The 25,668-nt window shown below is 42.0% G+C and overlaps 1 protein-coding gene across 8 annotated transcripts in view; it reads left to right on the forward strand.

Annotated features, from left to right (window-relative positions):
- Positions 1-25,668, forward strand: part of LOC121276574 (kelch-like protein 5) — a 187,960-nt gene that overhangs the window by 48,532 nt on the left and 113,760 nt on the right. Inside the window, exon 4 of one of the 8 annotated variants that reach the window (XM_041185191.1) lies at positions 21,992-22,049. The exons of the other annotated variants lie outside the window; for them this stretch is intronic. The gene's annotated coding sequence lies outside the window, so the exon portion shown is untranslated. The remainder of the gene's footprint in view (positions 1-21,991; positions 22,050-25,668) is intronic. 8 annotated transcript variants of the gene reach the window in all.

Here is a 25,668-nt window from a genome sequence, read left to right on the forward strand (position 1 = left end):
ATGTCATTGCACAATTTTTATTTAAACAAAATAAATATTTTTCAAGAAAATAGATGGAAATGAGGATAACTGAGATTTTATTTAACTTCCCAATGCTACATATTTCCCCTTTGTATTGCAGCCACCCTCTCTTTAAAGTTCTCTGGTTCTAATGTTAATAAAGAAAAAAATACACCTGATTTTCCAAAGTTATCCTGCAAATATCTATAATATGTGTCCGTGTTACATTAAGTAAAAATAATTGTAAAGCTATATAAGAAAATCTTGACAGGTTTTTTTTTAAATTTGGTTTTATCCACAACTTGATGCCTGTTGATGTATAGTGTGCATAATGTTTTTGTATTGAATAAAAATCCAATGTGTACTTTTAAAAGAAATTTGATTTGTCAAATGAAAGCAGCTGAATTATACAGGAGGTTTCATACAGAAATTCAATAACCACCACAGTTTAATGTTCCAGACTCTTCAATCATTATTAGTCATTCATTATACAGTGTTGTAATTTTTTCAGTGTTAAAAAGATTTTCTAATTGTATCTTCTTAAAGGAAGAGATTCTTCTGGAGAGAAAATACACAGCTCTGTATAAGCATCGCAATTATGTTACTATAGTTCACTGTTTTCGGAGCACAGTGTTTTACAAACTGATTCATGTAATTGTTGCTGCATGCAAATTGGCATAGGGTACATAAAATTAAAGAGATGAATACGTGACTCAAAGACTGGTGTGGGAGCAGTGGGTCCGCTTTGTGGGGCACTGGCACCAGTACTGGGGAAGGTGGAGGCTATATTGTTGGGACAGTCTACAACTGAACCATGCTAGGACCAGTGTTCTTGGGAAATGCATTACTTAGGGAATAAGAGAAGGTTTTAAACTAAATAGTGGGGGCAAAGGATCAAATGTGGAAAGATGTGGTATACCAAGGAGTAGAGACAAGATAAGAGAGGAAAATAGTAATATGGGGAACGAAGGTCAGAGATGGCAGGAAGGGACAGAGAGAAAACAACCTAAGAATACAACAACAACCAAGACTAGATGTTAAAAAGATAGCAAAAAGATAAAACTAAAGGCTTTGTATCTGAATGCACATAGCATTCATAATAAAGTAAACAAATTGAAAGCACACATTGAAGTAAACAGATATGATCTGATAGCCATTACGGAGATGTGGCTGCAGGATGACAAGGATTGGTTCCTGAATATTGAGGTGTATATGACATTCAAGAAGAATGAGAAGCTAGGTAAAGGTGGAGGGGTAGAACGGTTAATCAAGGATGGCATTTATGAAATAGTGAGAGATGACTTTGGTTCAGGAGGTCAGGATTTGGAATCGGTTTTGGTGGAGATGAGGAATACCTAAGGGAAAGAAGCCACTAATGGGAATAGTCTACAGGCTCCCTAACAGTAACCACAATGTAGGACAAAGTATACAAGAAGAAATATTGAGTGTTTGTGATAACGGGATAGCAATAATCATGGGTGAGTTTAATCTACATAAACTGGTAAAATCAGATTGGCAGTAGTAGCCTGGATGAGGAGTTCGTAAAATGCTTTTGAGGTAGTTTCTTAGAACATCACGTTCTGGAACCAACCAGAGAGCAGGTTATATTAGACTTGGTATTGTGTAATGTGAAAGGATTAATTAATGATCTCCAAGTAAAGGCACCCCTAGGTAGCAGCAACCATAATATAATTGAATTTTACATCCAGTTTGAAAGGGAGAAGAGTCAGCCTAAGACTATTATTTTAAAATTAAATAAGGGCAACTATGTGGGCATGAAAGCTGAGCTAGCTGAAATGAACTGGGATACTAGTCTCAGGGATGGATCAATAGAGAAGCAGTGGCAGACATTTAAGGGGATATTTTAGAATACTCAGAATAAGTATATTCGAACTATAAAGAAAAATTCTAAAGAGAGGACCCACCATCCATGGCTAACTAAAAGAGTTAAGGAAAGCATCAAACTTAAGGAAAAAACATATAACTGCACGAAGATGAGCGGCAGGTCAGATGATTGGTCAGAATATAAGGAATGCTGGGGTTTCAACCTTTTACAATTTACATCAGTGACTTAGGTGAGGAGACTAAAAGGTTAATCAAAGGAAATAAATTAGAGTGAGAGAGGAAGCTAGCTAGAAATGTAAAGATGGATAGCAAGATTTTCTACAGGTATTTAAAAAGGAAAAAAGTAACGTGAGTGTTGGTTCTCTAGAGAGTGAGAATAAGGAGTTAATAGTAGATAATGAGGAAATGGCAGATGAAATGAACAAATGTTTTGCTTCTGTCTTCCCTGTGGAGGATACAAAAAACATTCCAGTAATATCTGTAAATCAGGAAGTGGAAGAGGGAGGAACTTAATGAAATTACAATCACAGGGAAGTGGTACTGAGCAAACTGATGGAGCTGTAGGCTAACAAGTCTCTAGGTCCTGATGGACATCACCCTAGGGTCTTAAAAGGGTTGTTAATGAGGTAGTTGATGCGCTGGTGTTAATTTTCCCAAATTTCCTACATTCTGGAAAGTTTCCATCAGACTGGAAAGTAGCAAATATAATCCCTCTATTCCAGAAGGGAGGGAGGCAGAAAACAAGAAACTGTAGGCCAGTTAGCTTGATGACTGCCTTGGGAAAGATGTTAGAATCTATCATTAAAGAGGTTAAAGCTGGGCACTTAAGCTTTTCTAAGGCAATTAGGAAGAATCAACATAGTTTTGTGAAAGGGAATTCATGTTTAACCAATTTATTAGAGTTCTTTGAAGGAGTAACATGTGCTATGGATAAAGGGGAGCCTGTAGACATCCTGTGCTTGGATTTCCAAAAGGCATTTGATAAGGTGCCACATCAATAGCTATTGTGGAAAATATAAGCTCATGGTGTAGGGGGTCACATATTAGCATGGATAGAAGATTGGCTGGCTGGCAGAAAACAGTACGCATAAATGGGTTTTTATCTGATTAGCAGAATATGACGAGAGAAGTCTTGCAGGGGTCTGTGCTGGGGCCTCAACTTTTTACAATTTACATCAATGGCTGAGGTGGGGGCAGCAAAGGCATGGTAGCTAAATTTGCAGATGACACAAAGATAAGTAGGAAAGTATGTTGTGAAGAGGACATAAGGAGTTTGCAGATGGATGTAGATAGGTTGAGTGAATGGGCAAAAATCTGGCAGATGGAGTATAATATAGGAAAGTGTGAAGTTGTTCATTTTGGCTGGAAGAATAGAAAAGCAGAGTATTACTTAGAGGGAGAACCACTGCAGAATTTCAAGTTGCAGAGGGATCTAGGTATTCCTGTGCATGAGTCACAAAAAGTTAGTATGCAGGTACATCATGTAATCAAGAAGGCTAATGGAATGCTATCCTTTATTACAAGAGGAATTGAACATAACTGACACATAATATCCTTACTTTTATATGGCCATTTGTGAAACCACAGGCGGAATTGTCCCAGATTTGCACTAAGTGCGGTGATGGGTGGGTAAAATGACATTTTACCCACCGGCCGCGATGGCAGGTTTTCACGCTGTATCATCCCAAACCCACCACATTAATGATGCATTCCTGGGAAACACGCCCTTTCAATGGCGGCTGGGCTCTTATTTGCCTGCCTGCCATCACCTTGCCGCTTCATCACACCTGGCACCTTATTTAAAATCCAGCCGCGCGCACACATCTCAGTACTTCCAGGCCACGACTACTGCAGGGAAGATGTCCACGAAAGGCAGGAAGACTTCAGCCCCCAGGCTTAGCAACATGTTACTGGAATGCCTTTTGGATTCTGTGGAGGCCCGCCGCAATGACCTCTAATCCAGCTCTGGCTGCAGGATTGGCAGCGGTGCTACCAACCAACTTTAAGAGGCAGTGGCAGCGGTGGTCAGTGCCAATGCCCTGCACATGAGAACAGCCACCCAGTGCTGCTACAGGATGAATGGTCTCATCCATTCCACCAGGATAAGTCACTCTTCTCATCACTCTCATCTCACACATTCACAAACCCATCACACATCCACAGGAATCTCACACCTCAAGGGGCAACACCACTAACTCTCACACATACCCTCACATCTCCATCAGGCTCATATTCTTTCAAGCTCACATCCTCACTCCTGTCCATAGCGCCGCTCACACACAAACATTCCGCGCAATGCCATGTATCCTACTCACACTATCTCCATCTGTTTTCGTGTAGGAGAAGCTGGCTCACAACAACAGGGCGCGGTCCCAGACCAAGGGTGGAGTGGCCCACATTAGGCCCCTCACTCGCTTTGAGGAGCATGCCATCATGCTGACTGGTGAGGATCTGGACCCTGCCTGCAGTGACGGTGAGGTCGGCAGCAAACACCCATCACATCATCCCTCCCTCAACGCAACTGTGAGTGCTCTCTCTCCTGCTTTTGACTCTGCTGCCATACACTAATTTATCTCTACTTTGGTTCACGAGGATCTCTGCCAAGGGACCAACACTCTTAGCCAGTTAGTCCCTCAGCTCCATCCACGCCCACACCCTCATCTGCAGCCAAGAGGACTCCTCCAATAAAGAAGTGGAAATAAGCAGCCCGGAAGACCTGTCACCGCAGAGAGAGCAGCTGGCCCACGAGTGATTCTGGAGGGAAAATTATTTATGTGGCCGGGCCTTTCGGAGCCTCATGCAAGTACACGCTTGCAGATCCTACGTGTTTCACACTCATCTCAATGTCCTGAGCATTTTGAATGCTTACTGCTGGGGTTCACTTTCAGTTGTTCATCTGAGCTGACCTGCATCTCCATTCACCCACTGATCACACTGCCTTGCAGCACCTAATCTCACCCACCACAATTCTCATTTTACTTTCGATTTGGACAGCATGGTACTAATTCAGCTATATTTTCGCTCCTCTGTCTTTTACCCTCCCGCAGTCACCCATTTCCTTTCCCCCATCACAGTTGACACCCCCCAGTATCGCATTCCACCCCCCCTCTGTTACCTACCTACCTCAACCCTTTTTCTTCGGGGATGTCCAGATGAACGTGCGCATTCCATTCCTTCCCAAAAATCCCACACCCACATTCATCTCCCTAATCACCTCCTTCCCACCCCCAGGGCCTGCATCTGCCTCTAGATCCCCACCAACCACCCTCGCAGTCCGTTCTATCGCTACCATCGAACCCTTACTCTGCCCTCAGTTATTCTCACCCTTCCTCCATTCCAAGCCCTCCTTCAGTACGCTCCCCAGGAGGCAGACATGGATCTATCTGACCCATCAGCCCTCTCCACACCCCTTTCCCCCACCCCGTGGAAACCCTTTCCTCCTCTGCACCCGTTCCTCCCTGGGCATCCTACCCTTGCCGCACTCCTTCCCTTGCACCTTCCACTCCCTTTACACCTAACTCCACAGTTGCTGCCTTCTTCCCCTGTTACCCGTCCTCCCCGTTCATCCTTCCCCCGCCCCCCCCCAAAACAACTCCCCAACATCTTCATTCCCCCCTCCCTACCTCACCACAACCTGACATCTTCATTCCCCCCCAACCTCACCCCATCTTGACACCTTCATACCCTCCCCCCAATCTCACTTCCTCCTGCTACCTCTTCCTCTCCCAGCCGACCTTAGCTCTTCCTCTCCCACTTCCTTGACCATCAACTGTTGTAAGCATAAGTGTCCAATCTCTGTGAGCTGTTTCACAGCAGAGCCACGCCCATGACAATCCACCCAGCATGCCATGGATGTTCCTCCAGTGTGCCATTGGTGTCGGGCTCCAGCACCTTCTGCTCCTCGGATGTCCGCGATGTGAACAAAGCCCCGGCGGATAAGTCCCAACTTCTACACGTCACAGTTGTCAAGACGTGTTCTACACTGGCATATATTCCTGCCAATGTGGGCAAACGTTCCAGCAGGGGGGGCGATTCCGGCAGGAAGGCCTAATGATGATAAGCTGATGTAGCACAATGAGGTTTCCGGTGTCCGATGATGTGCCCCACCAACAGCGGGCTGAGCAGACGATCACGAGCTGGTTTCACACAGTCGTGAAACTGATCAAGCCATATGTCCACTCATGCCACTGAACATGCCCAACGCCGGTGGGCACAGAAACTCCTGGCCCACATCTTGAATACTGCAGTTTTAGTCTCCTTATTTAAGGAAAGATGTAAATATGTTGGAGACGGTTCAAAGGATGTTTACCAGATTGATAGCTGGAATGTTTGGGTTGTCTTATAAGGATAGGTTGGACAGGCTGGGCTTCAGAACAGTGTTTGAAAGAGTTTAGAAGAGTCAGGGATGATTTTATTGAAATAAAAAAGATCCTGAACGGTCTTGACAAGTTGGACATGGAAAGGATGTTTCCTCTTGTGGGTGAGTGTAGAACTAGGGGGCATTGTTTTAAAGTTGAGGGTCACCCTTTTAAGACAGAGGTAAAAAAAAAAAATTTTCCCTGAGGCTCCTGCAACTTGGAAGGCAGTGGAAAAGGGGTCACTGAATATTTTTAAGGCAGAGGTGGACAGATTCTTGTTAGGCAAGGGAATCAAAGGTTATAGGTAGTAGATGGGAATGTGGAATTTGAAACACAAACAGATCAGCCATGATCTTATTGAAGGGTGGAGCAGGCTCAAGGAGCCAAATGACCTACTCCTGCTCCTATTTTATGTGCTCCCATGCTCAAAGTTATCAAAGTTGCAGTTTCCCTTTATTTTTAGATAGAGAATTGTTTCAGCATACATGAAACAGGCATTGTTTACGTGAGAGGCTTTCAGATCCAAAACATTTTTTTTCTATTCAGTAATTAGTGTAATAACTGTTGAATAAATCTTATATATAGTATTCCTTGATACTGGTTTATAGTAGATGAAAATGGTTGGTATAGTGTACTTGATAAATATTATAAACCAGGTACATCAGTCCAGAAAGTGTCATGACAAACTCAATTCTCGTAGCATAGCACTACATGTAAAAGCTATCTTTCCTTTTTTTATTTTAATTTTAGACCTTGTTCCTGAAAATTATAAATATTTGCAATTCCATGACCACATTATATATTTATACATATATATGATATATAATTTATATATTATATATAATAAAAATAATATATATATAATCTCAAATAGTTGCCAGCACAAGATTTAAAGATAATAATGTTCAAATATATTTTGTAGCAAAAAGAGTTGCAGTATAATAATTGGCACTGCAAAATATTTAAAATAACTGCAGTTTAAAGTTACTAATTAATTGTCATTGGTACAAAGTCAGTCTTTGACTTGACTGCTGTGTTTCAGACACAGATTTATAACTATTTTCTGATCCATTAGGGCATTTGACACATGAACTCATCAACTTTAATAAATTAATAACTAAGATGTGTGCCTTGCTAAAAAAAGAGACATGTCTAAAAGAGACTTGTATTAGAAGCTACATATATTAATACACAGGGCCCTGTTCTTTGCAGACAAAAAGAACATGTACACACATTGCGCCTGTTTCAGCTGAACAAAGTAGGTGACAGCCATTCGCTGATTCATTCCTCAGGGCAATGCCTTAACTAATCAGAGTCAAGCTGCCTGGCAGTTAGCTGTCAGTCACCATCACTGGTGCATTATCAGCACCTTCTTCACATTCAGTATAAATTGTTGTTTTCCATTTATATTGGTGGTATTGTGAAGTGTCCTCATGAATGCAAGATGTCTTTTTTCAGCAATACTCAATTTCTGTACTACCAAATTACTATAATATGTGTGCATTGATTTTATTTTCCAAATCAGATTTCCCTAGTCTGCGGTTCTTGATTTTGTATGAAAAATATAAACAATTTTTTTTTGTAGCCAACTTGATCTTTGCAAGTGTAGTCATGTTCTGAAGTGCTCAAGGGTGAAAGTGTTGTCTGATGAGTGGTGGTGGTTTCTATGTTGTGTTTATCAGCACAGTAGTGCAGACAACCAGAGAAATGGGTCAGGACTGCATGGGAATGTGCAGCCGCAGTATTTCCATACTAATGCAAATCTAAGATTGCTCCTTTGAAATAGATTTTTTTTTTAGGGAACAGGTAATTTACTAGAATGCTTAGTTTGTAGTCATGCTTCATGGACCTTTTTTTAAGAAAAAAGAAACTGTTTTGCCAGGCCAAATAAAATGTGCCACTTTGCCAATAGGCAAAATCAATGAACGTTCTTGAAACATATGTTCTTTGTTATAACTGTGGGGAAGAGCAAATCTCGATTTTCAGAGTGCATCGCTGTCCTTATAGTTTCCATTGCTAACCTAGTGCTAATTGGAAGATGGATTCTGTCATGGATGTTGGAGGTCACTGTGGGGCAATTATAGGATAGCATATAAGTGCACTGTCTAAGCTATGGTCAAGGTGCAGCATGTTGAATATTGACTGGGAATGCATTACTCTAACATTATATTTTACATCATGGCACTTTGAGTTTTTTGATGGACTTAAATTTCTTTAAAACTTTATATGTTACAAAAGATAAAGGAATTGTGTGTGGGTTGAGGAGATGCTTTCAATGTAAATTACCTTTCTTCAGTACAAATTAGAAGCAAGTTGATTTATCCTTAAAAATTTTGATCTTTGAAGTAAATTTTTCTGTGCAGCAGTTTTCTCTGTGCAGGATTGAAATGGAACTTCCACCTGCAACTCCATCACTGTGACCCCAGCCCCACATCTTATTGACTATGCAAGATGGTCTCCTGCTAGAACCCCAATTACCAAAAGGGAATCCAGCAGTGTCTGGAAGCATCATTTAGGCAGTGCTGCAGTGTGACATCTGCTATGGCACCAGAAGTGGAGGGAGCAATGATTAAGGGGATAGAATTTCTAATACAAGCTCTTCATGAGCCGACTGGCTAGGAAGAGGGGAGTGACCATTTGGGAGAGAGACAAGCCTGCTACTGAGCCTACTCCCTCCAAAAGGCTTTCTAAAACTGCGTCTGGATGTGCTACCAATTCCCATCTGACAGCCCTACGGTTTGGCTGAAAACGTGGGGAGGGAATTTGTGCAGGAGCTTGGGCCCTGCCATCATTTACACATGATGAATGGTTTTGACTTGGTCAGTCTACTTCCATACAGAAGAGGAGAGGCTTGAAATCTAAATCAGCATTAGGAGCCGCTGCCTAATTTTCCATCGCTTAATCAGCTTTATTACCTGAAATCAGTGGAAAATCCAGCTCTTAATAGCTTTACTGGTCCCGGTAGGCCTATGATTTTGTGCTTTAAACCTGTTCGAACAGCTGCAAGCTATGGGATGCAGTTAGAGAAAGGGTCCAGCTAAAGAGGGTCTCCCTGGTTACCAATTAAAAGATATCCTTATAGAAAAAATGTATTTCTGGTGCAAACTGAGGGTCGCTATTGAATACAATTTGACCAGTAGAAATGCTTATTATGAGCAGGATGTTCTTTTATGTGTTTGTACAAAACTTTTTTTTGATGTTTGTTTGAAATATCAATGCGTACTTTACAAAATGCTTTGGAAAGCACAGGCATCAGAAAGATTGCACAATACCTATCTTAAGTAAAAACATGGTTGAACAAGCTTAGCAATTTTTTTGAACTTGCTTTTTCTCCCACAAAGTAAACAACCTCGACGTCCACACTAACGTCATTGTTTCTAAATAACTGTCTCCTGTTGGTCAATGAAGCAATTAACTTTTTTTGTGTTTGAGAGTTTATTGATCTATTCCACATCTGTGGACTTGTGTACTTCAGGATTATTTTATTTCTGCATCTTTGGAATTTGACCTTTTCACTGTGCTATGTATTAGTGCTCCATGATTCTTAGCCCTGTGAGTGCTTCCCTAGGCTGGGAATAACGATGCAGAGCTGTGCTCGCCTGCATAGATGGAGGGAAACTTCAAGTCATACTAGTTCTTTCTTATTGCACATCTTAACAGCCAACTTGAGTATTAGTGAGAGGTTAACTGATGGAGCTTACCAAAGAGGAACTAAAAAAAAAGACAAGAGTAGGAGAATTATTAAAGGAATATATTGAGACATTTGGAGAGACCTTGGCCGTGAAACTCGATAACCCTGAAAACAGGCATGGGAATCAAGCTGCTGCACGATAAAACCCGTGCCCATTACTTCTGATGCAGGCAGCACACAAACTTTGCACTGCATCTTAATTTAAATGATTGTAGCACACAGCCAACGTTAAATATGTTTTTTTGAATGGCTGCACACCTAAGCAGGGAATGAGACAAGAATGGCACATTTCAGAAAGTTGCCTCCTAAGATTTTCTGATACTGCACTGGAGCCCTTGGTGCAGGAGGTGGAGAGATGTCATTGTTCATAGGGGGCCAGTAGGCTGTCCAGACAAAATTGTGAAGGTAGAGCAGATAGCTGTGGCGGTCAGTGTTGGGTGTCTAGCCCCAAGGACCTGATTACAGTGCCATAAGAAATTCATTGAGCTCACATGAATTGTCGAGGTTAATGAATGCATTTTCAAATACGATATCCTACCAGCTGCACCACTAGTCTCACACATTGTTCAATGATCCACATCTCCATCACTCACTTACCAAGATCCTTTATGAATCAAGTCTCTTACCTAACGTTCATAGCTTCACTTCACCCTCACACAATTTGCACTGCTGCAAGTCTCTCACACACATACTGCCAGCTATTGAACCATGACAGCCACATCATCAAAACAGATTGCACCACACTCAGTAACACACTTCCCCCTCTCATGCAGCACAAGAGGATGCATAGCCAGAAACAGCAGAAGCTAATCAGCCAGATGTAGGCACAAGCTCATTTTTTTTTTAGGAATAAATCACATCTAAGGGCCAAATCATTGTTTGGTCATGGCAATAGAGGATAATGCAGTTCAGAGACAGACTATTCAGCCCATTTAGTGCATGCCTGTGTTTTATCCATGAGTCACTTAGTCTAATCCCACTCTCCTTATTGGTTGCCATGCCTTTAATTTATTTTTCATGTAATTGGGCTGGATCTCATGTCCCGATTGGCAGGAATGGGGTTTGGTCGGGCTTGGTAGCGGTCTCATAAAATAAAATAGGTAGCCGGCCCACCTCCTTTTTGTCCATCCCCTGTCTCCAATATTATGCTGGGCAGGAAAGGCATCAGGCAGCCCACCCTCCCCTGGCCCTATTGACGCCCTTTCGTAGCCTATTAATGCAGCAGTTTAAGGGCATTAAGAATGCCTTCCAAGCAGCAAAAGAAGCATTGCGTGTGACTAGAGTCAAATGTAGGTTAGATAGGGATAATAGGTTCCTCTCTTTGAAGGATATTTACCACTTGGGTTTTTAAACCAATCTGGCAGCATTCTTAGGATCGAATGGTTACAGCACAGAGGAGCTCACTTGGCCTCTCAAGTCCAAATTGGCTTTCTGTGAGACCTTGGGTTCCCCTCACCCTCTTTCAGGTGCGTCCTACCACCACCCCCACCTTTTATGGATGGCATCAGGGTCAGTGTGGAGCAATTGCACATGATGCATGTAGGGCGTGGGCTCAATGGATTCAATGGTCTCTCTTGTCCAATATTTTATTTGGGTATTATGTGTTCCTGAACACTCAGTAGGGAGTGTGGGTCAGAAAATTGGGTTTACAGCTGTTGCATTATAGGAACAGGAGTAGGCCATTCAGCCTATCAAGCCTGCTCCGCCATCCAGTGCAATCATGGCTGATCATCCAATTCAATGCCTTTCTCCCACACTATCCCCTTATCCTTTTATGTCATTGCTAATTGAAATGTCAATTTCTGCTTTAAACATACTCAATGACTGAGCTTCCACAGCCCTCTGGGGTAGAGAATTCCAAAGAAAATTTCTCCTCATCTTGGCCCTAAGTAGTTTACCTCTTATTTTGAAATTGTGTCCCCTGATTCTAGACTCCCCAACCAAGGGGAACATCTTATGTGCATCTACCATAGCTGTCCATCCTTTTAAACATTTTGTAGGTTTCAATGAGTTCATAAAGTCATAGAGGTCTACAGCACAGAAGAAAGCTCTTCAGCCCATTGAGTCTGCGCTGGTCAAACAAGTCCCTAATTATTCTAATCCCATTTTCCAGCACTAGGCCCATAGCCTTGAATGCCATGGCATCGCAAGTGCACATCCAAATACTTCTTAAATGTCATGAGGGTTTCTGCCTCTACCACCCTTTCAGGCAGGGAGTTCCAGATTCCCACCACCCTCTCTGGGTGAAAATATTCTTCCTCACATCTTCTCTAAACCTTCTGCCCCTTACCGTAACTCTACGCCCCCTGGTTATTGATCCCTCCACCAATGGGAAAAGTTCCTTCCTGTCTACCCTATCTATGCCCTCATAATTTTATACACCTCAGTCATGTCCCCCCTCAATCTACTCTGCTCTGAGGAAAATAACCCCAGTCTATCTAATCTCTTCTCATAATTAAAACTCTTCAGCCTAGGCAACATCCTGGTAAATCTCCTCTGCACTCTCTCCAGTGCAATCACATCTTTCCTATAATGCAGATTCCAGAACTGCACTCAATACTCTAGCTGTGGCCTAACCAGCGTTTCATACTGTTCCAGCATAACCTCCCTGCTCTCATATTCTGTGCCTCGGCTAATAAAGGCAAGTATCCTATATGCCTTCTTAACCACTTTAACTACCTTAAGGGACCAGTGGACAAGCACACTCTGATCCTCGGTACTTCCCACGGTCCTACCATTCATCGTGTATTCCTGTGCCTTGTTTGTCCTGCCCAAGTGCATCACCTCATACTTATCCAGATTAAATTCCATTTGCCACTGATCAGCCCAGCTGACCAGCCTGTCTATATCCTCCTGCAATCTAAGGATATCCTCCTCACTATTTACCACCCACCAATTTTTGTGTCATCTGCGAACTTACTGATCAACCCTCATACATTCAAGTCTAAATCATTTATATATACCACAAACAACAAGCGACCCAACACCATTCCCTGTGGAACCCCACTGGGCACAGGCATCCAGTCACAAAAGTCTAGGGAATACAGGCCCAGTTTCCCCAAAGACAGTCCTGCCATCCCGGGAACAAATCTGGTGAATGTTCATTGCACGAGGGAGGTGTTGGCATAGTGGTATTGTCATTGGACTACTCTTCCAGAAATCCAAGGTAATGCTTTGGGGACCTGGGTTCAAATCCCACCATGGCAGATAAAAATCTGGAGTTAAAAATGGATGATGACCACTAAACCATTGCCAAATGTTGTAAAAAACCATCTGATTCACTAATGTCCTTTAGGGAAGGAAATCTGCCAACCTTACCTGGTCTGCCCCACAGCAATGTGGTTGACTCTTAAAATGCCCTCTAAACAAGGGCAATTAGTCAGTGATGCCAGCATCCCATGAACAAATAAATAACAAAAAACTCCCTCTATGGCAATAATATGCTTCCTAAGGTAAGACCAAAAGACATAGAAGCAGAAATTAGGCTATTCGACCCATCGTGTTTGCTCCGCCATTTAATCATGGCTGATAAGTTTCTCAACCCCATTCTCCCGCCTTCTCCCCGTAACCTTTGATCCCCTTACCAATCACGAACCTATCTATCTTGGTCTTAAATACACTTAATGACCTGGCCTCCACAGCCTTCTGTGGCAATGAATTCCATAGATTCACCACTCTCTGGCTAAAGAAGTTTGCTAAGGGGACCAAAACTGTACACAGTACTCCAGGTGCAGTCTAACCAAAATGCTATACAACTGAAACAAGATTTTGCTGCTCCTGTACTCAAATCCTCTTGCAACTAAGGCTTCCTAATTGCTTGCTGCACTTGCATGTTAGCTTTCAGTGACATATTGGCAAGGACATCCAGGTTTTTTTTCATTTGTTCATGGAATGTGGACATCGCTGGTTAGGCCAGCATTTATTGCCCATCAATAATTGCCCTTGAGAAGGTGATGATGAGCTGCTTTCTTAAACCACTGCAGTCCATGTGGTGTAGATACCCTCACAGTGCTGTTAGGGAGGACGTCCTAGGATTTTGACCCAGCGACAGTGAAGGAACGGTGATATATTTCCAAGTTAGGATGGTGAGTGGCTTGCAGGGGAACTTCCAGGTGGTGGTGTTCACATCTGTCTACTGCCCTTGTCCTTCTAAATGATAGCGGTCGTGTGTTTGGAAGATGCTGTCTAAGGAGGCTTGGTGAGTTCCTGCAGTGCATCTTGTACATGGTACAGACTGCTGCCATTGTGGGAGTGAATGTGGATATGATGCCAATCAAGTGGGCTGCTTTGTCCTGGATGGTGTCAAGCTTCTTGAATGTTGTGGGAGCTGCACTCATCCAGGCAAATGGAGAATATTCCATCACACTCCTGACTTGTGCCTTGTAAATGGTGAACAGGCTTTGTGGAGTTAGGAGGTGAGTTACTGGCTGCAGGATTCCTAGCCTCTGACCTGCTGTTGTGGCCATAGTATTTGTATGGTTAGTCCAGTTTAGTTTCTGGTCAATGGTATCCCCAAGGATGTTGATATTGGGTGATTCAGCGATTGTAATGCCTTTGAATGTCAAGAGGCAATGACTGGATTCTCCCTGGCTGGACATGGTCATTGCCTGGCACTTGTGTGGCATGAATGTTATTTGCCACATGTCGGCCCAAGCCTGGATATTAGACATGGACTGCTTCAGTATCTGAGGAGTCACGAATGGTGCTGAACATTGTGCAATCATCAATGAACATCCCCACTTCTGACCTTAAGATAGAAGGAAAGCCACTGATGAAGCAGCTGAAGATGGTTGGGCACAATGCTGAAGAACTCCTCTTGCAATGATGTCATGGAACTGAGATGATTGACCTCCAACAACCACAACTATCTTCCTTTGTGCTAGGTATGACTCCAATCAGCAGAGAGCTTTCCTCCTGATTCCCATTGACCCCAATTTTGCTAGGGCTCCTTGATTCCACACTCGGTCAAATGCTGCCATGATTTCAAAGGCAGTCACTCTCACTTCGCCTCTGGCTCTTCTGTCTGTGTTTGAACCAAGCCTGTACTGAGGTCAGGAGCCAAGTGGCCCTAGCAGAACCCAGGTCCCTTTGTACATCTACACTTTCTAACCTGTTACCAGTTACGAAATACTCTGCATATCTGTTCCTCGTAACAAAGTGGATGACCTCATATTTTTCCACATTATATTCTATCTGCCACGTTCTTGTCCACTCACTAAGTCTGTCCAAATCCCCTTGATGCCGCTTTGCATCTTCCTCACAACACACATTCCCATCTAGCTTTGTGTCATCTGCGAACTTGGAAATATTACATTTGGCCCCCACGCCTAAATCATTGATATATATTGTGAACAGCTGGGGCGCAAGTACTGATCCTTGCAGTACCCCACTAGTCATAGCCTGCCAATGTGAGAATGACCCGTTTATCTTACTTTGTTTTCTGCCTGTTAGCTAATCCTTAACCCATGTTAGTATATTACCTCCTATCCCGTGTGCTTTAATTTTGCTAATCAACCTCCTGTAGGGGACTTTATCAAAAGCCTTCTGAAAGTCCACCAACTCCTCTTTATCAATTCTGTTAATAACATCCACAAAAAAATCCAACAGGTTTATCAAGCATGATTTCCCATTCATAAATCAATGTTGTCTATTCTCAATCAGATCATTATTATCCAAGTGTCCATTTATCACATCCTTTAGAATAGCATTTTCCATACTCCTGATGTAACGCTGTAAGGCCTGATGTAAGGCGAACAGGTCTGTAGTTCTGTTTTTCTCACCCTCCACTTTTAAATAGTGGGGTGGGTGACATTTGCTCCCTTTCAATCTGCAGGAACCATTCCAGCATCTATAGAATTTTGGAAGGTGAACACCAGTGTATCCACTATCTCCATAGCTACCTCTTTCAATACCCTGGGATGTAGAATATCAGGTCCCAGGCACTTATCAACCTTTAGTGGCATCAATTTCTCCAATACAACCTTCTTTTTCATACTAATTTGCTTCAATTCCTCATTCTCCCTAGTGCCTTGGATATTTAATTCTGGGAGATTTCTTGTATCTTTCTCAGTGAAGACAGACACAAAGTAATCATTTAGCTTCTCTGTCATTTCTCTGTTCCCCATTATAAATTCCCCTGACTCTGCCTGTAATGGACCCACATTTGTGTTAGCCAAACCTTTCCTTTTTACATACCTATTGAAGCTTTTACAGTCCATTTTTATGGGCAGGATTTTTACCTCATTGGGCGGACGGGCCTGGGAGCGGCCGCGAAACTGACCACCTCCCGCATTCAGGCCCCGACCGCGATTTCACGCTGGCTGGCCAATTAATGACAGCCAGCATGAATCGCGCACTGCAACCCTGAGTGCTGCTGGGATGGAGGCGGGAAGAGGGCGAGCATGGAAGTTTGCGCGTGCACCTGAGTGCACGCACTGAAAGCTCCCTGAAGGCACAGAGCTGCCTCAGGGGGCTGAAGATTTTTAAAAACAAATAGAATATTGAAAAATGTTAAAAACATGTCCCCTCATGTGACTGTCACATGAGCAGGGACATGTTATAAATGAGATTCAAACATCTTCATTTTATTTTTAATTCCTGTTAGAAACCTCATCCCGCTGGTGAATGGGGTTTCATAAAAACTCCAAAGGCCACTTGGCCTTTTCGCCCGCCCACCAACAGAACAGTTGGACGGACAGCGAAAAATCAGATTTAATTAATTGATTAAGGGCCTTTATAGGCCTCCCAATTGTTGGAGGGCACACGCTCACCCAACAAGAGAAAAATTCTGCCTTATGTTTTTTGCTGGTTTACATTCGTATTCTATTCTCCCTTTCTTTATCAGTTTCTTGGTCCTCCTTTGCTGTATTCTAAAATGCTCCCAATCTCCAGGTTTGCTACTATTTCTGGCAATTTTATAGGTCTTTTCTTTTAATCTTATACAATCCTTAACTTCTTTTGTTAGCCACGGTTGACTGACTTTTTTCTTTTTGGGTTTTTGTGACTTGAAGGAGTTTATTGTTGCAGTAAACTATGTAATAACTCTTTAAAGACTATCTGTTGCCTGTGTACCATCATACCTTTTAATGTATTTTCCCAATCCATCTCAGCCAATTGGCCCCTCGTACCTCCATAATTTCTTTCGTTCAAATTTAACACCCTGGCTTCAGATTGAACTACCTCACTTTCAAACATAATGTAAAATTCTATCATATTATGGCCACTTATCCCTAAAGGTTCTTTTACAACAAGATTATTAATTGGCACTTTTTCATTACATCATACTAGATCTAATATAGCCTGTTCTCTAGTTGCTTCCTCAACATACTGCTCTAGAAAACCATCCCTAACACGATCCAGAAACTCCTTCTCCACAGCATTAGTGCTCATTAGATTTACCCAGTCTATATTCAGATTGAAGTCACCCATGATTGTTGTATTATCCATGCTACATGTTTCTCTAATCTCCTGATTAATACCATGCCCCACACTACCATTACAGTTTGGTGGCCTATAAACAATTCCCACCAATGTTTGCTGCCCCTTGCTGTTTCTTAGTTCCACCCAAACAGATTCCACATTTTGTTCTCCTGATCTGAGATCCTCCCTTAATAATGTACTGATCCCATCCCTTATTATCAGCACAACACCATCTCCTTTTCCTTTTTGCCTCTCCTTCCTAAGTGTTGAATATCCTTGAATATTCAGCCCCTAGTCTTGGTCACCCTGTAGTCAAGTTTCATAATGGCAATTAGATCATTCCCATTTACCTCTATTTGTGCCTTTATTATCATCGACCTTGTTGCAAATGCTGGGTGCATTCAGGTAGAGTGCCCTTAACTTTGTCTTTTTGACATTATACCACATTCTAAACCAAGTTGATGCTTGCCTTTGTTTCTAATTTCACTTGCTACTTTTCTATTTCCTGTTACCAACTTTACTTCCTTTCAACTAATGCTTCCTTTGCTGTGGGGGGGACATTTTTAATGCCCTTAAATTGCCACAACATTCACATGACCATGAAGGAACTTATGATAGGAAATATTTATCTTGGAAACTGAGTCTCTCTCTAATTGGGTGTTGCTCTTGGGGTTTGGCAAAAGCCCAGAGGCAATTAACTGCTTTCCATAGTATTGGTGGCTGGGATTCCATCCTAAATTGGGAGTCCCTACTCCTGGCCCTATATGGCTATCCAACATATCACTGACATCCAGAAAAAGGATAAAATGAAATCCTGGATTATTCGAACATACGAATTAGGAGCAGGAGTAGCAACTCAGCCCCCAGAGCATGCTCTGCCATTCAATAAGATCATGGCTAATCTGATTTCTCCACATTCACAGATCAGTGACAGAGTTCAGTGAAAGGTGGCTTGGACCACACCCCACAGGCAGATGCAAGTTTCCAGCTGGACACCAAAGAATCATTCCAAATGACACTTGCGTCTGCCTGCACTATGCACTATCTTCTAGCTGACTGCATCAACTCTGCTAGGGAGTCAGCATTGTTGACTGGGTGAGGGAGGTGGTGTGGTGAACATGAGCCGTGCGAAGTTACTGGGACACTGAAGGATGTGGATGAAAAGGGAGACTTAGTAGTTTAAATATGTAATTCCCTAAAAATGAATGCTGGGAGGCAGAACCATTAAAAAGGCTAATCATGTTCAAATTTTATAATTACAGACCTAGGGACAAATTTTCACATCGGTGTGCTGGAACAGGCCCGGCACGCCGACACGTAAAATGATGCACGGTGATGTCGGGTGTGTGTCCCAATGTCACCGCACGTCATTCAGATCTTTCGTTCGGCGGGCGTGCACCGTAGGCAGCCGCACACCCGCTGAACTGTAAAAAGCCTGTTAAGACCATTAAGAGACCAATTACAGTAACTATAAATGCTGCCCAGTTCCAACTCTCCCTATTTCCCCCTGCCCCACACAGGTAGCACTGAGTGCTACCAGCCATGCATCACGCTGAGCGGGCCTTAATTGCCCCACCCATGTAAAATGGCGGAGCAGAGCTGATCGTGGGTAGTGATCAGCTCTGTGCTTGCTCCTGACTGGCCCGCCCGCAATGGGGAAAGTTCTCCCCGTAGAGTAGAAGAAAGTCATGAATTTTTTATTGTTATTATAGTAGTATTTATGAGGCCACAGTTTTGAGTGCCCTATTGTTGAAACTATAGTGAGCATCCAGCATAGATTCACCAGGATGATACCAGGAACTCGAAATTATTAGGAGAGACAGGTATCATTTCCAGAGCAGGAAAGTTGAAGTAGAGGTTTAATAATTTTTTTTTAATATATGAAAAGTAATAGGGCGTGAAAGAAGAATTACTTTCCTCAGATTGGGGTGTCAATGATAAAATTTCTTTAGTTTAACATTGCTGGGAAAGTGAATAGAGAGGTTCTTTAAGAAAAACGGGGCATGGAATGGGTTGACACCGAGATTGTTGTCTGTTTTAAGGCAGTGTTTGCAGCAGAAGAAAAAACAAGGCCAAGAGAATACAGTAATGGGTTCTGAAGAAAGGTCCTTGGCCTGAAATGTTAGCCTCTTTTTCTCTCTCCACCGATGCTGTCAGTCCTGCTGAGTACTTCTAGCATTTTCTATTTATGCTTCAGATTTCCAGCCTCTGCAGTATTTTGCTTTTGGTTTGGTTGAGTACAACAGTGGGATTAATTTTTACTACTTCAGCAACAAGTTCAAACAGTCACAATCGGTCAAATGGCCTCTTTCTGAGCTACATAGTTCTATGGTTATTGGGATAATGGCTTCTGTGTAAATAGTAACTTTTTTACTTGTACAATGATTGGATTCACTTTTGTGTATCATCTCTGTACTACTGTTTTAAAGGGGAGCCTTATGAGGGGGAGACAGTGACATAGTAGAAATATCACTGAACGAGTAATCCAGAGATCCAAGCTAATGCTGTGGGGAGATGGGTTCAAATCCACCACAGCAGCTGGTGGAATTTAAATTCAATTGATAAAAAACTGGAATACACTGCCAATGGTGTAATGGTGCTCGTGACAACTATTATCGATTGATGTAAAATCTGCTATCCTTACCTGTTGTCACCTACATGTGACTCCAGACTCTCAGCAATGGACTAGCAAGCCATTCAGTTCCAGGACAATTAGGGATGGGCAACAAATGCTGGTTTTGTCATTGACACCCACATCATGAAAGAATAAAGAAAAGTTGTTGAATTTTACTCAGAGTATGATCAACTTGAATGAAGGTGCACCTTCTTAATGGAATCATTTCCCTTGTACCTTACAGTATTCGTTTTAATATTTCTATCCACTCTAATTCTTGTTTGACTTTCCATAAAAAAGACCATTTCACACACAACCTGTATTCAAGCATGTGATTTCCTGATTCTGATTTCACAGTAGAAGACATAGACACAAAAACCAACCCAGGAATAGTAGAAAATCGAGAGGCAAGAGGGAGGGAGGAACTTAAAACAATCATTATCACTAGAGAGGAGGTACAAGAAAAACTAATAGAACTAAAGGCTGACAAATCCCATGGACTCGATGGCCTGCATCCTAGGGTCTTTAAAGAAATGGCTACACGGATGGTGACTGCATTTGCTGACTATACTGAGATAGGTCGGAAGGCAAGTGTGAGAAGGATGCAAAGGGATGTAAATAGGTTAAGTGAGTGGGCAAAAATTTGGCAGATGGACTATAATTTGGGAAAATGTGAGGTTGTCCACTTTGGCAGGAAGAATAGAAAAGCAGATTATGATTTAAATGGAAAGAGACTGCAGAATGTTGTGTAGAGGGCCCTGGGTGTCCTTATACATGAATCACTAAAAGTCAGCATACAGGTACAGCATGTAATTAGGTAGGCAAATGGAATGTTGGCCTTTATTCCAAGTGGGGTAAAGTATAAAAGTAGGGAAGTCTTGCTACAACTGTACAGGACATTGGTGAGATTACATTTTGAGTACTGTGTACAGTTTTGGTCACACTTGCAATGGAAGCAGTACAGAGAAGGTTCACTAGGCTGTTTCCTGGGATGAGAGGTTTGTTTTGTGAGGAAAGGTTGAGCAGGTTGGGCCTAAACTCATTGGAGTTTAGAAGAATAAGAGGTGATCTTTTTGAAACATAAAAGATTCTGAGGAGAATTGATAGAGTGTGTGCTGAGAGGATGTTTCCCCTCATGGGATAATCTGGAACTAGGGGCCACATTTTTGAAATAAAAGGCCTACCATTTGAGAGGGAGATGAGGAGGAATTTCTCCTCTGAGGGTCGTTAGCCTTTGGATTTCTGTTATCCAGTGAGCAGTGGAGGCTGTTTCATTGAATCTATTCAAGGCTGAGTTAAACAGATTTTTGATTGATAAGGGGGTGAAGGGTTATGAGGGACAGGCAGGAAAGTGATGTGAAGGTCACAGTCAAATCAGCCATGATCTTATTGAATGGTGGAGCAAGCTCGAGGGGCTGAATGGCCTGCTCCTATTTCTTATGTTCTTATATTGATTTATTAATATTTTTTTCTTTCCCTAGAAATAAACTTCCACTTAGTCCCATCCCTCCTGTATTATGAAATTATTAGAAACTTGCCTTGCAATTGTGCCTGTATCTTTCATTCCATGCTACAGTACATTGCAGTAGCAACGTGCTCTACCACATCCTCGCTACCTCATTCTTAAGAAATTTTTTAAATATAGGGAACAATATCATCGAAATAACTTGAACTCATGAAGCATCTCAAACACATCTGCCTTGAATTTTGATTCAGATTTTTAAAATCAGAATACCAAATAACTTGAACTCATGAAGCATCTCAAACACATCTGCCTTGAATTTTGATTCAGATTTTTAAAATCAGAATGCCAACTTCAGAGCTCTCAGCATTTTTGCCTTGCTGTGATAAGACCCATGTAGGTCAGTCTGTACTTCAGTGCAGGATAATGCCAGTACTTAACAATCTTAGCTTTGGGGAAGGTTTTTTTTGTTTAACCATAAATGCCGTGTCCAGAGCATGTTGAGAACATTGTATGAATATTAGGTTGATTGTAGCATGTGACGTTTGTAAGAAGGTATTTCAGCAGGTTAAATGTGCTAATGGATTTTTCTTCCTATTCAGGTGTTTTTTTAGAGAATGATCGTTAGATGTGAGGTAATTTTCAACCAACACCGAACTGGTAAAATTATTTCAGATTTGTTTAGTTCAGATCTAGTACATTGTATATAAAATTAGAGAATATTACTCTTGTTTTGTAGAAACAACACAAGCACATGAAAAGTAATGAATTAAATTCTGTCAAATTAATTCTTTCACTGGCACATGATTGCATCTTCACTAAATGAATTACAAACATGTAATTTTATGTTTAAAACCAACTGTACCAAGATTTAGAGGAAACAGAACATATGGTCATAAATAATTTCCAATGACTCAAAAGGATGGAGGAAGTCCAGTAACTGATCTCTCTTGATAAAGTATCAATTTAGCTGTAGTTTATTGCAGTAAATGATTATTGAAAACGCAGTTAACTCTGTGAAAATTAAGGGAGATTTTTATGCTGTCACTGCATTGCTATCGCCAGTGCTGATAGATGAACAGGGAAGGCATACAACTGGGTGGGCAGGCCTTGGACCTCTTCCTTAGCCAATTTGCACCCTCCAGCCAGGCTACATTTTGAGGGCAGAATAATCACACTTTCTGTACAATACCCTCTAACAATTTAACTCATCATAATGACCCATTGGGCCGGACTTTCTCCTTTGAGTCAGGAATCATAATTTGGGGCATTTCCTGACATTGCGTTTCTACCTTCTGTATAAACTCGCATGCATATGCCATTTTCCCCTTGGGGATTTGGGGTCAGGCTGGAATCAGGGCCACCGCCTCCAGAAGCAGGCTCCAGATGGGAACAGGTAGACAGATGCTGAGGCTGCCAGGTTAGAAGGCCTACCTCCTTTCACTGGGACATCGGCCCAGTTCTATTCATGACTGTTAGACCCTTTGCCCTCACCTCCTTCATACCCTTTCCACCACCCCACATGCTCCTTGCATAGTCCTCAAGCATCCTCCATGCCTACTTACCTAATATTCACTATGAGCGAGATTCATAAGCCCTATAGTAACACTGGGAAGTCTTTGAAATGTTCATGAAACTATCAAAATAAAGAATCATCCATTCAAAGGTCAGTTCAAAATACTTACGTGCCCATAGATCTGTCAAAATAAACAAAACGCCATTCAAAATCTACTTCAAAGAAATGGTCATAAAACTGTCAAAATCATGTCAACTGTATAAACAACACATACTGAGCTAAATTCAATAGTTGGGTTTGGAACTCAGCCAAGTACTCATTGTGAGATTACATTGCACAACTGGATAAACAAACCCTCCAGAACTGAATATAATGGAGCCTTCGAAGTTAGCTAAACAGATGACTAGCCATCTGGTCAATTTTTTTCAAAGGGTCAATAGATGGATTTTCAATCAAAGAAGTCAGGCATCTGTTCAGTTTTTTTTCAATGGCTCAACAGATGTCTAAATCAATATAAAAAAGCACAGAGTCTATCGGCCACATTAATACCTGATTCTTAATAATGTTGAATGCATAAGAACCCTTTATCAACTGGAAAAGCACTCTAATGCATTTGAACACATTGACAAGGCTGATCAATTTTTGTTTCCCTTATCTTTTAAGGATAGAGCTCTATGATCAATCAATGCATGAAAAATATACTTATCACACAGCATCTGATTATGACATTTGAAGTTGACAGCACCTTTTAAAATTGCCTGTCAAAAGGTCCCTGATTCCACAGTAGGCTTCCTCCAAGATTCATGAATTGCTTTTGCTTCACACAGGTTTCAAGAACCCACCAGTGGGGGACCATTTTGGAGATAGTGACCATAATATAGTTAGATTTAGCACCATTATGTAAAAGGACAAAGATAGAACAGGAGTAAAAGTTCCAAATTGGGGGAGAACAAATTTTAAAAGCTGAGAGGTGAGCTGGTGGTGGTGGACTGGGTACAGCTTTTAGAAGGAAAAACTGTCAAATCAGTGGGAGGCGTTCAAAGGCGAAATTCTACAGGGACAGTGTAGACATGTCCCTACAAAGAAAAAGGGTAGTACTGCCAAATCTAGAGCCCCCAGGTTATCCAGAAACATTCAGGCCAAGATAAAGCAGAAAATGAAAGCTTGTGACAGTCACAAAAGACTTAATACTGTAGAAAGCTTGAAGGAGTATAGAAAGTAGAGGGGTGAAGTAAAAATGGAAATTAGGAAAGCAAAGAGAGGGTACAAAAAATGTTGGAAGGTAAAATCAAAGAAAATCCTAAGATGTTTTACCAGTATGTTAGGAGCAAGAGAATAACTAAGGAAAAAGTAGGGCCTATCATAGTAACTTGTGGGTTCATGCAGATGATGTGTGCAGGGTTCTCAATGAGCTCTCAGTCTCTTTCTTTACTAAGGAGAGGGATGATGCAGACATACTAGCTAAATAGGAGTGCGAAATATTAGATACAATAAACATAGCGAGAGAGGAAGAATTGGTATCCTTGAATGTGGATAAATCACCAGGGCCAGATGGATTGTATCCCAGGCTGTTGAAGGAAGCCAGGGAGGAAATAGCAGATGCTCTGAGGATCATTTTCCAATCCTCACTAGATACAGGCGAGGTCGCAGAGGATTGGAGGTCTGCAAACATTGCACCATTATTTTTAAAGGGGCCTAAGGATGGGCCAGAAAGTTATAGGCCAGTCAGTCTGACTTCAGTGGTGGGCAAATTACTGGAAACAATTCTGAGTGACAGGATATACTGTCACTTAGAAAGGTACAGGTTGATCAGGGATAGTCAGCATGGTTTCGTTTGGGGAAGATCGTGTCTTACTAACTTAATAGAATTTTTTGAGGAAGTAACAAGGAGGATTGATGAGGATAGTACGGTGGATGTTTCATCAAGGCATTTGACAAGGTCTCATCAAGGCATTTGACAAGGTCCCACATGGCACAGTGCTCAGGATAGTGAGTTCTCATGGGATACAGGGGTGAGGTGGCAGGTTGGATCCAAAATTGGCTCAGTGATAGGAAACAAAGGTTAATGGTCGATGTATGTTTTTGTGGATGGAAAACGCTTTCCAGTGGTGTTCCACAGGGCTCAATGTTGGGGCTGTTGCTGTTTGTTGTATATATTAATGATTTAGACTTAAATGTGGGAGGGATGATTGGGAAATTTTCACATGGCACAAAAATTGGTCGTGTAATTAATAGTGAAGAGAATAGCTGTCAACTCCAGAATTATATCAATGGTTTGCTTGAGTGGGCGGACAAGAGGCAAATGGAATTCAATCTGGAAAAGTATGAGGTAATGCATTTCGGGAGGGCAAAGAAAGCAGGACCTTGAAGGTAGCAGGACAGGTGGACAAGGTGGTCAAGAAAGCATATGAAATGCTTTCCTTTATTGGGCAAGGTATTGAATACAAAAGCAGGGATATAATGATAGAACTGTATAAAACATTGGTTAGGCCACAGCTGGAATTTTGTGTACAGTTCTGGTCACCATATCACAGGAAGGACATAATTACTTTGGAGAGAGTGAAGAGGAGATTTACAAGAATGTTGGCAGGGCTTGAAAATTGCAGCTATGAGGAGAGATTGGATCGGCTAAGGTTGTTTTCTTTAGGACAGTAGAGGCTAAAGGGTGATCTATATGAGGTGTACAAAATTATGAGGAGCCTAGATAGGGTAGACAGGAAAGCCTTGTTTCCCCTAGCTGAGGGGTCAATTGCCAAAGGGCAT

The sequence above is a fragment of the Carcharodon carcharias genome, chromosome 1 (assembly GCF_017639515.1).
Source record: "Carcharodon carcharias isolate sCarCar2 chromosome 1, sCarCar2.pri, whole genome shotgun sequence".
Taxonomy (NCBI): domain Eukaryota; kingdom Metazoa; phylum Chordata; class Chondrichthyes; order Lamniformes; family Lamnidae; genus Carcharodon; species Carcharodon carcharias.